At 41.7% G+C, this 5786-nt stretch overlaps 1 non-coding gene across 1 annotated transcript; it reads left to right on the top strand.

Annotated features, from left to right (window-relative positions):
* The first annotated feature begins 3958 nt into the window (after positions 1 to 3958).
* On the top strand, positions 3959 to 4066 carry LOC130959097 (small nucleolar RNA R71). Its single transcript, XR_009078192.1, has one exon. It is a non-coding gene; the product is annotated as a small nucleolar RNA R71 (small nucleolar RNA).
* The last annotated feature ends 1720 nt before the right edge of the window (positions 4067 to 5786 follow it).

Here is a 5786-nt window from a genome sequence, read left to right as displayed (position 1 = left end):
GTCTCCTTTTTCATCATTCTTTCAAGAGCCAACATTCATGAACCACAAATTCAAGATACATATGCACTGTTTAAGCATACATTCAGAGAACAAAAATATTGCCACCACATCAAAATAATTAAACTATTATAAAATTCAAAATTCATGCAATTCTTCCTTTTTCAATTAAGCACATTTTTATTCAAGAAAGGTGATGGATTCATAGGACATTCATAACTTTAAGGCATAGACACTAAGACACTAATGATCATAAGACACAAGCATGGATAACATAAAGCACTAAAAATTCGAAAAACAAAGGAATAAAGAACAAGGAAATCAAGGAACGGGTCCACCTCAGTGATGGCGGCTCTTCCTTGCTTTTGAAGGTCCTATGGAGTGCTTGAGCTCCTCAATGTCTCTTCCTTGCCTTTGTTGCTCCTCTCTCATGATTCTTTGTTCTTCTCTAATTTCATGGAGGAGAATGGAGTGTTCTTGGTGCTCCACCCTTAGTTGTCCCATATTGGAACTCAACTCTCCTAGGGAGGTGTTTAGTTGCCCCCAATAGTCTTGTGGAGGAAAATTCATCCCTTGAGGAATCTCAGGGATCTCATGATGAGTGGGATCTCTTGTGTACTCCATCCTTTTCTTAGTGATGGGCTTGTCCTCATCAATGGTGATGTCTCCCTCTATGTCAACTCCCACTGAATAACAGAGGTGACAAATGAGGTGAGGAAAGGCTAACCTTGCCAAGGTAGAGGTCTTGTCCGCCACCCTATAGAGTTCTTGGGCTATAACCTCATGAACCTCTATTTCTTCTCCAATCATGATGCTATGGATCATGATAGCCCGGTCTATGGTAACTTCGGACCGGTTGCTAGTGGGAATGATTGAGCGTTGTATGAACTCTAACCATCCTCTAGCCACGGGTTTGAGGTCATGCCTTCTCAATTGGACCGGCTTTCCTCTTGAATCTTGCTTCCATTGTGCGCCCTCTTCACATATGACTGTGAGGACTTGGTCCAACCTTTGATCAAAGTTGACCCTTCTAGTGTAAGATGCTCATCTCCTTGCATCATAGGCAAGTTGAACGCCACCCACACTTTCCGGACTAAAATCCAAGTATTTCCCCCGAACCATAGTAAGATAATTCTTTGGATCCGGGTTCACACTTTGGTCATGGTTCTTGGTGATCCATGCATTGGCATAGAACTCTTGAACCATCAAGATTCTGACTTGTTGAATGGGGTTGGTAAGTACTTCCCAACCTCTTCTTTGGATCTCATGGCGGATCTCCGGATATTCACCCTTTTGAGTGAAAAGGGGACTTCGGGGATCACCTTCTTCAAGGCCACAACTTCATAGAAGTGGTCTTGATGCACCCTTGAGAGGAATCTATCCATCTCCCATGACTCGGAGGTGGAAGCCTTTGCCTTCCCTTTTCCTCTTTCTAGAGGTTTCTCCGGCCTTGGATGCCATAAATGGTTATGAAAAAGCAACGCTTTTACCACACCAAACTTAAAATGTTTGCTCGTCCTCGAGCAAAAGAAGAAAGAAGAAGAGAGTAGGAGAAGAAGAAAATGAGGAAGAGGGGGAAAGTGGTGTGTTCGGCCTAGAAGGGTAAGAAAGGGTGTTTAGGTTGTGTGAAAATGAAGGGTTGAAGAAGGGTATATATAGGAGAGAGGGGGGTGAATGGTTCGGCCATGGAGGGTGGGTTTGGGAGGGAAAGTGGTTTGAATTTGAAGGGTGAGGTTGGTGGGGATTTATGAAGGATGGATGTGAATGGTGAAGAGAAAGATGGGATTTGATAGGTGAGGGGTTTTTGGGGAAGAGGTGTTGAGGTGATTGGTGAGTGGGGGAAGAAGAGAGAGAATGATGGTAGGGTCCTGTGGGGTCCACAGATCCTGTAGTGTCAAGGAAAGGCACTTGCACCAAATGGCATCAAAATCCACGTTTTGAGCCTTTCTGGCGTTAAACGCCGGGCTGGTGCCCATTCCTGGCGTTTAACGCCAGGTTTTTACCCTTTACTGGCGTTTAACGCCAGTCTGGTGCCCCTTTCTGGCGTTAAACGCCCAGAATGGTGCCAGACTGGGCGTTAAACGCCCAACAGTTAGCATACTGGCGTTTGAACGCCAGCTTCTTCTTCTCCAGGGTGTGCTGTTTTTCTTCCTGTTTTTCATTTTGTTTTTACTTTTTTCATTGTTTTTGTGACTTCTTATGATCATCAACCTACAAAAAAGATAAAATAACAAAAGAAAATAATTAATTAAAAAACATTGGGTTGCCTCCCAACAAGCGCTTCTTTACTGTCATTAGCTTGACAGAGGACTCTCATGGAGCCTCAGAGTTGTTCAGAACCGTGTTGGAACTTCCCAACACCAAACTTAGAGTTTGATTGTGGCCTCCCAACACCAAACTTAGAGTCTGACTGTGGGGGCTCTGTTTGGCTCTGTTTTGAGAGAAGCTCTTCATGCTTCTTCTCCATGATGACAGAGGGATATCCTTGGGCCTTAAACACCAAGGATTCTTCATTCACTTGAATGATCAACTCTCCTCTATCAACATCAATCACAGCCTTTGCTGTGGCTAGGAAGGGTCTGCCAAGGATGATGGATTCATCCATGCACTTCCCAATCTCTAGGACTATGAAATCAGTAGGAATGTAATGGTCTTCAACCTTAACCAGAACATCCTTTACAAGTCCATAGGCTTGTTTTCTTGAGTTGTCTGCCATCTCTAGTGAGATTTTTGTAGCTTGCACCTCAAAGATCCCTAATTTCTCCATTACAGAGAGGGGCATGAGGTTTACACTTGACCCCAAGTCACACAAGGCCTTCTTGAAGGTCATGGTGCCTATGGTACAAGGTATAGAAAACTTCCCAGGATCCTGCCTCTTTTGAGGCAATTGCTGCCTAGACAAGTTATCCAGTTCCTTGGTGAGCAAAGGGGGTTCATCCTCCCAAGTCTCATTTCCAAATAACCTGTCATTTAGCTTCATGATTGCTCCAAGGTATTTAGCAACTTGTTCCTCAATGACATACTCATCCTCTTCAGAGGAGGAATACTCATCAGAGCTCATGAATGGCAGAGGTAAGTCCAATGGAATCTCTATGGTCTCATTTTGAGCCTCAGATTCCCATTGGTCCTCAGAGGAGACTGGTACACGCCCACTGAGGTCTTCCTCAGTGGCGTCCTCCTCTTCTCTTTCCTCTCCACATTCGGCCATGGTTATGGCTTTGCACTCTCCTTTTGGATTTTCTTCTGTATTACTTGGGAGAGTGCTAGGAGGGAGTTCAGTAACTTTCTTGCTCAGCTGACCCACTTGTCCTTCCAAATTTCTGATGGAGGACCTTGTTTCATTCATGAAACTTTGAGTGGTCTTGATTAGATCAGAGACCATGGTTGCTAAGTCAGAGGTATTCTGCTTAGAGCTCTCTGTCTGTTGCTGAGAAGATGATGGAAAAGGTTTACCATTGTTAAACCTGTTTCTTCCACCATTATTATTGAAACCTTGTTGAGGTCTCTCTTGATTCTTCCATGAGATTTTGGTGATTTCTCCATGAAGAATTATAGGTGTCACCATAGGGTTCTCCTAGGTAATTTACCTCTTCCACTGAAGGGTTCTCAGGATCATAAGCTTCTTCCTCAGATGAAGCATCCTTAGTACTGTTTGGTGCATTTTGCATTCCAGACAGACTTTGAGAAATCAGATTGACTTGTTGAGTCAATATTTTATCTGAGCCAAAATGGCATTCAGAGTGTCAATTTCAAGAACTCCTTTCTTCTGACTAGTCCCATTGTTCACAGGATTCCTTTCAGAAGTGTACATGAATTGGTTATTTGCAACCATTTCAATCAATTCTTGAGCTTCTGCAGGCGTCTTCTTCAGATGAAGAGATCCTCCAGCCGAGCTATCCAAAGACATCTTGGATAGTTCAGAGAGACCATCATAGAAAATACCTATGATGCTCCATTCAGAAAGCATGTCTGAGGGACATCTTCTGATTAATTGTTTGTATCTTTCCCAAGCTTCATAGAGGGATTCTCCATCCTTCTGTCTGAAGGTTTGGACTTCCACTCTAAGCTTACTCCATCTTTGTGGTGGAAAGAACTTTGCCAAGAAGGCATTGACTAGCTTTTCCCAAGAGTCCAGGCTTTCTTTAGGTTGAGAATCCAACCATATTCTAGCTCTGTCTCTCACAGCAAAAGGGAATAGCATCAGTCTATAGACCTCAGGGTTAACCCCATTAGTCTTGACTGTGTCATAGATTTGCAAGAACTCAGCTAATTCCTTGAAGAATTCGGTCAGGTCCTCTAAAGAGAGTTGTGCCTTGGCTTCTCTTAGCTTTCGCTTCAAGGTCCTCTCAGGTTCAGGGTCAGCTTCAACAAGAATGCCTTTGTCTCTGCTCCTGCTCATATGAAAGAGAAGAGAAACAAAGTGTGGAATCCTCTATGTCACAGTATAGAGATTCCTTGAAATGTCAGAGGAAAAGAGAAATAGAAAGAAGAAGGAGAAGAAGAATTCGAACTTTAATTAGATAAGGTTCGAATTGTGCATTTAGAAGGAGTGGTCTCCATAAATAGAAGGATGTGGGGGAGGGAAGAGAATTTTCGAAAATTCATTAAAATATTTTGAAAACATTTTTGAAAAACATTAATGATTTTCGAAAATCAGAGTGGAAAAGAAATCAGCGATTTTTGAAAAAATTTTAAAATTAGAAATTAAAAGATTTGATTGAAACTATTTTGAAAAAGATGTGGTTTAAAAAGATTTAATTGAAAGTTATGGTTTTAAAAGATGTGATTGAGAAGATATGATTTGAAAACAATTTTAAGAGATATGATTTGAAAACATTTGAAAAGATATGATTTTAAAATTATGACTTGCCTAACAAGAAAAGATATGATTCAAACATAAAACCTTCCTCAACAGAAAAGGCAACAATTTTGAGATGTTCAATCAAATCATTAATTGTTAGTAAGTATCTTTTAAAAAGGAAAGAAATTGATTTTGAAAACATTTGATTGAAAAGATTTGATTTGAAAAAGATTTGATTTTAAAAAGGCAACAATCCTTCTTACTCCTTTCCATGGCAAGCTCGTGTAAGGTTTCACTGTTGTCAGCAGCTACCTCCCATCCGCGCAGTGAAAGCTAATGCACACACTCTGTCACAGTGCTGCCAATCACCGGTTTGGTTCCCTCCCCTACCGGAATAGAATAACTCTTTTGCGTCTGTCACTAACGCCCAGTAGGTTACAGGTTCGAAGCACGTCACAGTCATTCAATCATTGAATCCTACTCAGAATCCACAGACAAGGTTTAGACCTTCCGGATTCTCTTGAATGCTCATCAGGTCTGCTATACCACGAAGATTCCGAAGAATCCAAGAGATATTCACTAAGCCTCAGATGCTTGTAGAACAAGAATGGTTGTCAGTCACCTTGTTCATGGGTGAGAATGGTGATGGGCGTCATCATCACCTTCATCATGTTGAAGAACAAGTGATATCTTGGATAAAGAACAAGTGGAATGAATGGAAGAACAATAGTAATTGCATTAATACTCGAGGTACAGCAGAGCTCCACACCTTAATCTATGGTGTGTAGAAACTCCACCGTTGAAAATACATAAGCATAAGGTCTAGGCATGGCCGAATGGCCAGCCTCCCATGATCTAAGATAGCATAAAACTCAAAGATAGCTACCCAGATGTATATAATATAATAGTAAAAGGTCCTACTTATAGAAAACTAGTACATGATGAGTAAATGACTAAAATCCACTTCCGGGCCCACTTGGTGTGTGCT

Source organism: Arachis stenosperma, chromosome 10 (assembly GCF_014773155.1).
Source record: "Arachis stenosperma cultivar V10309 chromosome 10, arast.V10309.gnm1.PFL2, whole genome shotgun sequence".
NCBI lineage: Eukaryota > Viridiplantae > Streptophyta > Magnoliopsida > Fabales > Fabaceae > Arachis > Arachis stenosperma.
Note: the sequence above shows the minus strand (reverse complement) of the source record. Positions and strands in the feature narration are given on the sequence as shown.